Raw genomic sequence first — 13,294 nt, forward strand, 5'->3', positions numbered from 1 at the left:
TCTTGTCAAGTGTGATTCATGCCCCCCCTCCCCTCTCTCCTGGTGCCACTGTACAGACTTCTCACGTGTAGTTTGAGGAGCTGTGGTACGGCAGATACGTCTACTCACATTACAGACTGCCATACTTCCTATTCACAGCATTTTCACTGACCAACACCTTCACCATGTGCGGGAGTAGGTTGTTTTTCACTTTGATCTAAAACCATAAGAATATTAAGGCCAGTGTTTGTAGTTGGACTCAAAAGTTCCTTTGCTTTCATTTGGCGTAATGTTTTTGCTAATGCACTCTGCATTAGCCATTAACTCTTCATCCGTGAGTTCAGAGAAAGTGCATAATCCTATTATAGAGCGTTTGAAATCATTTCACAGTGAGAGCATTTTTGTCTTTAAAATTCACACCGCGTTGCAGAGAAAATAAGAGTGCCGCATTCAGAAATCCTGCCTCGTGAAAGTGAGATGTTCGTGGAGTGCTCAGAAGTTCAACTTTGAACTTCAGTTGGAGGGGTTTATTCTGGGATTCACATTTTAATCATCAACGTTGGGCAGATACAATAAACAAATGGAAGTCTGTTTTTACTGCAAACACCGGCAAAGATTCCTCAGCCTCTAGATACCTGGCCTAGATCCAAACTTTGACAGCATCTACAAAGACAGTTCCTTCCAGAGAAGCGGTGCGAACAGCACACTCTTAGACCACCCAATATCTATGAAAAGACTTCACAAATGTTTTCAAGGCATACAAGCCAGACAGTTTTGAGTCAACATAACCGTTTAATCTCATCTAGACTTTGGCGGTGGGGTCTGTGTGTTGAATCCTTCCTGTTTGCACAGAGCTTTGTGTTGAATGTGACCAAAATCAAAATTGACCAGAGACAACAGAGCATTAGACAGGAGGCTTTTCCTTTTAACTTTAGAGCCCTGAGTCTGTTTATGAGCCGACAGTGTTCATGAGGCTACATTATTTAGAAGCTGAAGTTAATGTACAAACAGCATTAGTCCAATTATGTTGCAGCTGCTGTCCCTTTGTGCTCAGACATCAGATCCGTTTTTTTTAATTCTAGCTCTCTGTAATAAAATGAAAGCTCAAGCTGCTCTCTAATCCATTCAACAATTGAGGATGTTGATACAACTGCAGCAGAAAAACACAAGAATGAGGGCAGAGAGAAGAAGAGAGCTTCAGTCATGTAAAGCTCAGCAGAAACAAGGGAAACATCGAGGGGGATGCATTCTCTGCTGGAGGGAGAAAAAGACAGATATGGTGAGCCAGCGCTGGATTTTTCTGACACACACACACACACACACACACACACACACACACACACACACACACACACACACACACACACACACACACACACACACACACACACACACACACACACACACACACGCATGCTTTTAAGTGCACACAGCTCACCACCTCCAGGAAACCACATCCAATTTCTGCTTCTCTCCCTTTATTCCGCCCATTACAGCGGTAACAGATACGATTAGTGGAGTTTAATGAGCTCTGCAGAGATGAGAGTTCTGCTTGCTGCTCTCTGCTTCACAGCTACAGAACCCCCGGGGTTCAGATCCACCAAACAAATCATGTGTGTACCTCATTTTGTGCCTTCTTTGCCTCTTGCTGGGACTGTAGGTGGGAATTGTGGTGGCATGATGTGCATTTGTGTACATGCCTGTAAACATGCATTGTGTTTTCAACATACATGTATGTGCCACTGTTATGTCCTCCATGACCTGTGATTTATTCAGGAGTGTCGATTTCTGTTCTATGCCGTGTTTTATGTGTGCATGCAGAGCAGGGCTGCAAATAATGATTCTTTTCAGTATTCAGCTTAAACAATTGGTCCATAAAATGTCAGAATGTTTGGGTTAGCAGCAAATGCTCACACTTGAGAAACTCCAACCAGGAGATAATTCTCATTTTTGCCTGATACAAGACTTAAACAATTCATCAGTTATACAAATTGTTGTTGATAGACTAATTGATACTGATTTCAGCACTAATGTGCATGTGTGTGCTATGTGCTATATGTGTCCTCAGTGTTTCCTTTAGGATTTTTTTTAGCAGTGGGGGCAGGTCCCCCTCCCCCCACATGAAACGGAACTCACACTTCGCTGCAACACAAACAAATATATTTATTCACCTCTATTCACATGCACAATGAGGCATATTTTCAGTTGTGATTGAACTGTATTTTTTGAGTTACTATATAGGCCAACTTTGATCTTGACATACAGGCTAAGCATTCTTTAGCAAATAACAATAAACCCACTATTAATTACATTATCTTAATGCAGTGTAACTACTTCAGCATGTAAATAATGCACCTAAAATACAATCGTGAGCAATCAACAGCCACGTGCAATTTAGCTAGCAGGTGAAGAATACAAACAACGAAAATCACAGTTAACTTAATTTAAATTTGCAAGACAAGGCTTAAATGAACTGACAACATAAATTATACGATTTACAGTTCTCAAGCACACACACACACACACACACACACACACACGATCTCAACTGGCTTATCATCCGGACAGCGTCTCTTTTTCCTATATATTATATTATATAATACATCCTTTACTGGGTAACTTTTCTTTTCCACTCATGTATCACTTTGGAGGACAACCGTATTCGTGCATATTTTATGCCGATGCTTGTTGTGCCATGTTTTTAGTGAAGGTATTTGGTTCCTTTTGATGGCCCACTTTCATATCTCCCACCACCCTCGACACTCGAAAAACCCCAGAGAACTTCTGAAAACACTTCAAATGTCATGTGATCACACATCAGGTGTCGAGCTGTTATAACATCACTTAAGGTGATATGATATGCAAAGTATCCTTATGAGACATTGCTAAGCATAAAAGCATCACATCCCTATCAGGTCATGTATTTTCACTCTAACAGACAGACTTAAACATGATATGATTTTAAAGATTGTTGTGTTCTCTTTTATCTTCATCTTTTATGACATGAGGCCTGGGACTGTTTCCTCACCACAGTGATTTCATCGATTTGCCTTTATTTCACAGTGTAATTAAATTAAGTGGGAGGGCTGTAAACCATCCGACTACGCCAGTTCACAGGCATTAAGATTAGCAAACGGCCAATACTGTGGTGTATTATTTATTGCCATCATTAGGGGGCAGCGTTGTATAGCACTGCTACCAAGCCAGATCATTTACTCTGTCGAAATGCTTTTAGATGCTGCATTCCCTCCAGTAAAATCTATGGCATCAACCTTTCTGATGTTTACAAACCACTCTGATTGAAAATAACTCTTTAACTCTTACCATTTGACTCCTTGCATAGTGGTTGTTTTTACTATTTAACAAAAAAATAAATAATTCAAAGACATCAGTGTATGATGTTGCTTAACACAAAGCCGTTATCAAAAAATTTATCAAAGAAACCAAAATTAAGATTTAAATGGGGAAATATCTAAACTGAGAATTACTACCGGTATACAACAAAATAAGAATCTGACTAAGCATTCAATGTCAGTTTTTGTTACTTACGGTGATGCTTGACAGTGATGCAGACACATTTTGGTTGATATTGAGATCCAATACTGAGCCCATATATATTCATCACTTAGCCACCACCTAGCCTAATAATCGCCTCCAAAGAGTATCACTCAGTAAGTATAAATACACACCAATATTCCACTATTATTCTGAATATGACAATATTCCAAATTTGATACCGGTCATGCAAATGGCATATTCCGGTTGGATATTCCGAATAAGGCCTTTTTCTGAATATAGCATTTTCCGATTAAGACATTATTCCGGTATTATTCAGGTTTTAGAGGCATTCTTAAATAAATAAATAAATTCTTCGGACATATACAGGGCATTCGGAATATGCGTCTCAGTCAGAGTTATTACCGCAGGCTTATGGTCAGCTCTGTGTGTTGCTATGGTTGCAGTACACAAACCAACCAGCCAACAGTTTGCAAGGCTGCAGACCCGATGAGAAGGAGCCATACATCTACTTTTAAACATTATCAAAGACTTGGATATCAACAGGTTTTTGGATATGCGCACACATTACTACGCCGACCTTTTCAAGAAGTTGGTTGAAGGAATGAAAGAGGGACGCTGTGTTCGTCTGTGTGTGTCAACAAGTACACCACTGCTTTGAAAAAAATATATATTTTGCACGGCTACATGTAAACTGGAATATTAGTGGAATATTCACTTTGATTAGCCATGTAAACAGCTTAGTCAGAATGTTGTCTTTTTAGGAATAAAGGCAAAAACTGGAATATTATGTGCATGTTAATGTAGTGAATGTTCCAGCAACACCTGTAGTGTTAATAACAACTTTATCATGAAATAATAGTTTCTTAATTAAGTTGTTACCCAGTACTTGAAATGCTGGGGGAGCTTTGATACTTCAAGACTGTCCTTCCCCATTCATCTCACAATTAGGTGGAGTAGTGCCAGAACCCTACTCTAAAGAATACATTAGAATAAGAAATGTATGATAATGTTATTCATAAGCTGAACTGAAACATACACTACATTCTACAAAGGGAGTAAAATATCCCTTCTTTCAATATGCATTTTAGTTAATGAACATGATACTAGGGGTCCACTGATACTGTTTTTTTCAAGGCCGATACAGATTATTAGTAGTTGTTGAAACCAATAACTGATATTTGGAACTGATATGCATTTACAGTGAAAATGAAAATCTTTAAGTCAATATTAAGATCTTGGAATGTTACAAACTTCCACACAAAACTGTGTTTAAATGCTTTAAGCAATTATTTAATGATTTAGAAACTTTCAACATAATACCCAGTAAAAGATAGTCCGATAGGGTTGTGGGCGGGACATTAAATCAGACTCAGTGGTGAGTGAAACCGAAGAAGAGGGACAGCCACAGTGCTGTAGCGGAGCCAAAGTAGCGCACTTTTTAATTAATTTACTTTATCGGTTATCGGGCAAATAAAACGCTGATACAGATAATCTGCAAACTGCCAAAAAACTGGCCGATAATCGGTCTATCACTACACGATACACAATTTAAATTTACTGTAGAACTACAACTGCACACTATTTCACATTGTGTACACATTACATGCAGTGTCAAGTGAAGTTTTTTAATACTTCAAACCAAAATAAAGAACTTAAGTGAGTATGACCTTGTACAGCTCAGTGCATATAGGAGCAAATGTAAGTCTGACATCAGAAACCCCAGAAATTGATTTTTGGCTCATCTCTACATATTTCTCAACATTTCTCCAAAATTCCCATGAAATAAGCCCCTTTTATCTCGACTTTAGCCTGACTGCTGCACCTTATCCTATTAGGTTTGCTGCATACATTCTTTCAAACATTTTTCATCGGTAGTGATCTTATTCCCCCTGGCACCCAGAGTTCTTCCTCCTGAACAGATACAGGCCTGACGGGGTGCCACTGTGGCCTCTCCTCCTCACTTGTTGTGCTGCTCTTGCTCTATAGGAGGACATGTAAGGCACTTTGAGATTTGACTATATGCTGGCGAGTAGGGCTGGGTACCGAAATTCAATACTTTCTAGGCACCGACCGAATTGCCTCTGAAGTATCAAGTATCGAAAGATGCCTTGTCATTCAATACCCAATTTCAATACCTAAGGAGTAAATCTCATCAAGTCAGTGAGCCAATAAGTATGCAGCATGCTTCTACCAAGACCTATAATGTTTGTGATTGGCTGTCTAATGTCACGGTATTGGTATCGGTATCGCAACCGGTATCGAACATTCTTTAACGATACTAGAGGTCGACCGATATGGGTTTTCTCAGGCCGATGCCGATATTTTGAAATCAGGGTCGGCCGATGGCCGATATATGCTGCAGATTATTTTTGGCCGATATTTGCTTGTTTTTAACCTCTATTTGAATGATAAAATGTAACACTAATAAGTACTTAAGATACACAAAATTTCTCAACAAAAACATTTATTGAACACTTGAACACCAATCTGCACTTGTATACTTACATTAAATATGTATAATGTAAAAACATATATTGTATAAATAAACAAAACGGGTAAGAAGAAAGAAAGAAAATAAATTTAACTTTGTCAAATAAACTTTTCAATTAAAAGATAAAGTTTAGTGCACTTAGCAGCATTTATCAAACAGCTGAGAACAATAAAATAAATTGACCATTTTAACAATAGTAGTGCTGACACACAGTAGCAACCAGCAGCATTTCTTTGTTTTGGTGTTGGCTGGGTGAAGCGCTGCCATAAGGGGGTGGTTTTCTTTTCAGGCATCAGACTTAATGACTAAAAAAGGGGGAAAATACAAGGTTAAGTTAGTAGTTTTTGTATAGTATCTTCTTCAAGTCATTTTATAGATAGGTATAGATATAAAATCTAACATTTGTTTTATAAATCAGCTAATAATTCAGTGCATTGTAAGTGATACAAGGCTAAAAAGTTTCTATCATCTTCCCAAAAACTGTCCTGAAACATGTATTTTTGGTTTGTTTTGTTTGTTGACAGACAAAGCCAAATGGACAAAACCTAATTAAGGGGGGGAAACAACTTTAGGCCATATGGTCAAAATTAAATGATTTAATAATAATGTAATAACTATAACTTATAACAATAATGTATTTCACTAGTAAATTGCTGTTGAACGACAAAAACAACCACCATGGCAAAAGGGTATTTTACAACAACTTTGAATGCACAGCGACGCACCGTCTGTGTTGTTCTTCAGACAAGTAGCTAAACAATGGCAGCAGCACACTGCTGAACATACTGCTGTTGGATCCTATACAGTGAAATAAATCGCACTTTACACCGTTTAGCTGTCAGCATTTTAATCGTGTTTAATCCATCTGCTAGCTAATGGTAGGCTAACGTTAGCTGCTGACGATGCGATGTTTCTGTTATTCTAACATTCGTTTTCGGAGCATCAGAGAGCAACGCAGGCATATCAGTGGCGCCGAAATGAGGTACAGAATTCCGCGTTGCTATTCGGTCAGGTAGATACACAGGTTAAGGCACAGGTGCCATATTAGCACCGGGTCTACTCTGTACCAACCCTAGCGACGACGCTAGCAAAGCAAAGCCAGTCCTTCACTAGGTGGTCTCTTTTAACTAGACGATATTACGTTTAACTCTTTTATGGTATCTTATTTTCTTTCCCGCCGCTTGTCGCGCGGGCTTCAACTTATTGTATAAAACCCGTTGCTCTCAACATCATTCTTCATTTAGTTAGGTATATGGGATATTTATGTAGTACTTTTTTAATACCGTGTTGGCTTGATTTGTATACTCTCTAATTTAATTGGTGGAACTGTTAAAATTTTGGTGTAAGAATAGATGAAACATCTATTGATGAAAAGTTTAGAGCTGTGCTTCCCTGAGTACAGTATTGTAAAATGGGTTTCTCGTACCTTCAAAAGTCGTTTAACTAGGAAAAACTCTCTCTCCATCTAGTGATGGCGAGGCTTTGACCGTGATGGTTTTCTACCAGTGTTTGGGATAGTGATATGGGGCTGCTCCCCTCTGTCACCAGAAGCCCATAGAGTGCAAACTCCTATGTTACTGTATTATATATGATGCTTTTGTACGTTCAGGAATGACCGGGGGCGTAAAGGGAGGGTTCTGGAGGTGGTGGAAAGCGTGCCCATGGTTGTCCGTGAGCTCAAGGAACCAAAGGCACTGTGTGTTTTTCGTCAGGTCCACCTCCTTCCCAACCTGCTCCACAGTTCGAAGATAGTGGGATTCAATTTCACTCGTTGTGAGAGGGTCCCCCATTGGTTCCGGTTTAGTATCGGGATGTGGACGTGAGGGCAGATGATGTACCACACAGGAGCTCCGCTATTTCAATAGCCGCCGCGTTCTTTGTCAGCGTGGTCTTATATTTGATTGTTTCTGGTTAGGAGGTGTTTCGCCTTGTATGGGGCACTTTCCTTGGAGTTTATCTATATGGTCTTCGGAGTTGCCGTTGCAGCCCAACAATCGAGTTTAGCACTGCCCGTAAACTATCTGAATTTTCTGCCAGTTTATGGGAAACCGAAGTCTGCAGGTGCTGCAGGACTCAGTGTACCGCTCTTCAATCTAGTACAGTCTTTTTTTCCGCAACGGTGGTGCGTCTCTGTTGGTGCGAGGCAGTGAGTAACAATGGCAGTCGGTTGTACTGTGGCCCTTGAAAAGAAGCAGATTTTGTGTTGGTTGTATTTCGATCGTAATTTGGTCACGTAACATGTTTGTGTAACATGTGGTAGTTTACGCACTTGTAGTCCCTTTTTGGTGAAAGTATACTCGTTTCCGGGAACTCGGAAATTGTCTTTGGAGCTTCGTAATTTAGTATGTCTGTTGTGGACACGTTTCAACAGGAGAGAACTGTGTGTAGCCCTGTATCGTTTTGACATCCAGTGTGGTTTGCTGTGTCTGGCTGTTGTGTGTTTTTAAGACATAGCTAGAGCGCAGAGCCCGCCCCGCTAACGTGAGACGTGTCGCCCCTCCGGTCTATGTGCCTTCCCCTTAGGTGTTTGGTGGGGGCCAGCAGTTGGTGTGTGTTCTTGTGTGAACATTTTATTATAGTATTTGTGGTCTTTAGAGACTTTCCCTTAAAAGGGCGTTGTGTTTCCTTTCACCATGGAGGGACGACGTTCCCCGCCCGCATTGCCACCGTCCCGCTGCTTGTGGTTCTAACCATGGATTCTGGTCTTCGCCCGAGCCTGCCGGTCGGGGCGGCTGTCGCTGGGGCGCGAGGGGCGGATCGGCCTGGGACGCAGCCGCAGCAGAGCTGTGGGCGTCTCTTATGGCGTTTGGTGGAGCGGTGGCGCTGTTGTTGAGGCCGCCCAGGCCAGTGTCGGCCCTGCTTCTTCGGCTGCCTGTGGAGGTGGGAGTGCTGTTGTACGAGTCAAATAGTCCATCGGCTATGGCGTATAGTAGTCGCCTGACCTCCGGGGTAGTTTGGTTTCTGACGTTCACGCCTGTTAAGCCACAGTGGTGCGTGTAGGTGAGGATGGGGTTGTTGGCCGTAGCTACTAGCTGTCTGGGATAGGTTATGTTGTTTTGTCGCTAGCCTGTGACACTGGTGAGACAGTATTGGCAAACCTGGTCCTGGACGGGGGTCGCCGTGTGCTTTCTGTGTGCCTCCGTAACGGGCATAGCCGCGCGTCGTTCCTGGTAGAGAGCTCCTCCACCACGGCCAAGCTCCGAAGCGCCCAGAGCGGGCCCGTTGGACGGCGCCTGGAATAGATGTCACCGCCAGAGCAGGGCTGAGGCTCCGGAGCGTTGCCTCTGTTCTTTATGATCTCCGCGTCCATAAAGAGCCTTGTGGTGGAGGGTGGAGCACCTGCGTAGAGGAGACCGTGAGGGGTGCCCTCGTTCTGGTGCGTATCCCGTTCTTTGGTGTCGACGTTCGTCGCCAACGCCTCTTCCAGCGGTCCAGGGCCGACGGTGTGCGGGCCCCCAGCCCTTTCAGGCCCGCCGCTGTCTTTAGGAGGCAGACGGAGGAGGCGTCGGATGAGCTTGCCGGCGGGGGGCGCCGCAGGTCTCGCGAGGGGGTGGTGATGTAGCATGCTGCTTTCTTATTTTTCTTTTGAAAAGGTTTTTAGTGGCCGTACAGTACTAGTTGGTAAGAACTTCTTTCTCTGCATTGAGTTGACAACCCTCTCAAATATAGACACACAAACAGAACAAATAATAAAAGTCTCAGATCCACTGTCTGTGATTGCAAAATTCTAGCTTAATTATTGTGACATGCAGCATGACACGACAGCTATCAATATCCAAAGTAGCCGAATGTCATGTCGCCTGTTCATGTTTTTTCTCGAAGTTGGCAGTAACATGTCATACGTTTTTCATTAAATATATACGACTTATAATAATTTAATCCTTACCGTTTTCTCCGAGGAACAGCTCCTTCCTTAGGCACTGGATGAGGTCTGCTCACTCTGCTGGTAATTGACTCTAGGAGCAGCGTGCGTCGAACACGTGTTCCACAACAACAACAACACCAGGCTGCCCGCAGATGCGCCTGCCTATTAATCGGCTTGATATTGGCCGATGCCGATTATGTAATAAAAGCCAAAAAAACGGCTGATTAATCGGTCGACCGATTAATCTAAACGATACCCAGCCCTACTAGCGAGACACCAATAGATAAAAAAGACAGATCACAGAAAGAAGAAAGGAGACAGTAAAAGCGCAAGGGCTGAGCTGGAATCACAATTTTCTTTTCTTTCCATTCCTAACCTAACTACTGCAGTTTAAGCTTTCTTTTTACCTTCCCACCTCCATACCTCTGCCTCTCTTTCATCATCTTTCAGATTTGCTGAAGGGAAGCTGTGTGAGAAATCTATTTCACTTTGCAGACAAAGATAGTTGAGACACATGGAGGAAACACCTGAAAAGTATTAATTGTGTGCTCGTTAATAGTTTGTCTATGAAATTATGCGTAATGCTTCCAAACTATTTGTTGGTACCTAGTGTGCTTTAAAGGCTTAATGATCGCAGTATTGGAGACTGGAAAATCAATATTTGAAGTTATTTGTGTGTGTGTGTGACCCATCGTACTGCAGCAAAAATATCTATATTGATTGTGTAGCTTTCATGATCAATGGCTATGGATTTTAATTGATCAATGATGTTTACACTACAGTGGCAATTTGTCGAATCTGTTTTAAAACATCTTCATCATTCATACTACAATGAAGCCTTTTGATTTCCCGTGAATAGATAACATGATCGCACTGAGTTATATTTCAATTTATGACATAAACTCAGTTGCCAATACAATACAACAGCTCAGCCATCAATTCTACCTTTACAAAGATGATAAGTTTATTTTTTAAATTGACACTGTGAGAGAGGTGTTAATTTATGTTTATTATGGAGTTTGCAGTTTGCAGTGGTGGTGAACTGGACTAAATTTGAGAATAAAATTGAGAGTGGTACTGCAACTACCGATTATTTTCCTTATTGAGTTGTATGCTGATTATTTTCTTGATTAATTGATTTATTGTTTGGTCTACAAAATATCAGAAAACAATGAAAAACGTCCATCACATTTTCCCAAAGCTCGAGGTGACGTCTTCAATACGCTTGTTTTGCTCGAGCAGAAGTCCTAACCTTAAAGATACTAAATGTGTGCTCATACCAGCAAATATTCCTATTTTAGAAGTAAATTTAATTTTTGGCATTTTTACTTTTAAAAATGACTTGCATAGTTGCAGACAAATTTTTTGTCGATTGACTAATTAATCGATGAGTAGACTAATCTAATAATTTAATTGAGGTGTGGAGTGGTTTTGCTGGGCAGGTTCCAGGTATGAATGTGTAACTGTGTGGCTGTGATCAGGGTGTTCCTGCAAAAGAGACATAGATGCAAAAGAGAGGCTGCCTCTCAGTGAACCTTCCCTGAATAAATAAATAGGTAAAAAAAAAAATGTAATGCAGTCACATGCAACACCACTGCAAACTACACTTTTAGGTTTCAGTTTATTAGGTACACCTAGCTAAAACTAAAGCAGTATAACCTCAATAATAAACCTATTTAAATGAATACCTCTCAGAGAGTATCAATCAAAAATTAACATTATTATCTTTTGTAAAGGTAGAATTTATGGCTGAGCTACCGGTGTACCTAATAAAGTGGCCGCTGGGAGTTCTTTTTTCTTTAAACGGCAAAGCCGGGCGCCTGGGTAGCTCATTTGGTAGAGCATGCGCCCATATATAGCGGTTTACTCCTCGACGCAGTGGCCGTGGGTTTGTCTCGACCTGTGGCCCTTTGCTGCATGTCATTCCCCCTCTCTCTCCCCTTTCATGTCTTAATAATCTAAAAATAATCTAAAAACAACATCAAAGTTATACGATAATCTGTGTATTTATTACACAGTGTGGAACATGCTTCTGGTTATTCAGAGCGTAGATGGCTGAACAAGCTCTTCAAAAGATGATGCAAAGCACACATTCCACCCCGTTGTTATCTGCTTGCCCTACATTGCACAACCCAAGCCAAATGGACATCTTGACATTGCTTCTGCATTCTTTTTTTTTTTGGCCTTTATTTGTGACCGAACAGCTTATACATGAAAGGGGAGAGAGGTGCAATAACATGCAGCACTGCGTCAAGGACTCAGCCTCCGTATGTGGGTGTGCGCTCTACCAGGTGAGCTACCCAGGCGCCCTTGCTTCTGCATTCTTTGTGTATGACATCAAATTATTTCACAAGCATCTCAAAGCTGTGCTGCCTTGCAAAAGCCAAACCTATTCAGTGTTTGTGTTCTCAGGATATGTAAGGATATTACACAGTTTTGTATTCACAAGTGCCTGCATGTTCATTAATTGACCAGTAGAGGGCACTAAGAGTAAGCAGCTAAAATCACATCTGCCAAAGGACTGGAGGAGAGAAGAGGCTTCATACATAATTGATAATGTGCATCTGTGTTGTTTCCACTTCAGTAAAGATATGCTGAAAGTAGCAGGTCTTTTAAATCAACCACTTTTGGATATAAACTGAATAAATGTGTAAGAGCACTCACCATCTTAGTCTAGTCCATTATTAGTTAAGACTGTTCAGAGAGGTGAACTGGCTGCAGAGTCTGTGAACTCAGACGACAACCATGCCATTCATGTATTCAAACATCTGATGTTTGCTCAACTCTCACCTCGAGGGGACGCAGTCTTCCTCTTGAGCCCCCTCTTTCCTTTCTTATCTCTGCCGCCTTCAGTGCCAACTTGTCAAATGTCCTACTCAAAGCTTGTTTGCTTGGAAATGTCAGCCACGGTGAAATAATTTTTTGGTTATGTAATATATTAATCTATGCTCTCGCTCCTTTTTTTTTTTTTTTTTTTTGCGTAGGCTCTTGTGTGTGAAAGAGGCTTTATATTTGCATCCTGAAAAGACCCTATCCAGATCCTTGGCCTAAAAATGATCCTACTCTATATGAATTTAGCACGTTGCATATATTAATTTGGCAGCAATGTTCCAGTGTGTGATTGCAGCAGAACACATGATTTAAGGTTTCAGAGTCTGTATCAGATAACTTCTGGACAGAAGGTCAGTCCTTGATCACTGCACCTCTGTCTCCCTTTATAACTGACCAAGTTTGAGGTTTTAGCAAAGTTTAAATACTGGAAAGATCGATAATGAGACATTAGGGGTTAGTGTAGCAGCAAATGAAAAATACAAAAGACACTTATGCTAAAAAGGCACAAAAATATGGAAATTGCTTTTCTCCCACTCTTTCATTTATCCAACATTTCCACCATGTGGGTGGCCTCGGAAATAGTTGTGGTGACCTTTCAAAGACTTAGG

General features: G+C 41.2%; 1 protein-coding gene across 2 annotated transcripts in view; it reads left to right on the forward strand.

The window, feature by feature from the left end:
- Positions 1-13,294, forward strand: part of LOC120558931 (kazrin-like) — a 217,245-nt gene that overhangs the window by 13,828 nt on the left and 190,123 nt on the right. The gene's annotated exons all lie outside the window — the stretch shown is intronic.

This window comes from Perca fluviatilis, chromosome 5 (genome assembly GCF_010015445.1).
Source record: "Perca fluviatilis chromosome 5, GENO_Pfluv_1.0, whole genome shotgun sequence".
Taxonomy (NCBI): Eukaryota; Metazoa; Chordata; class Actinopteri; order Perciformes; family Percidae; genus Perca; species Perca fluviatilis.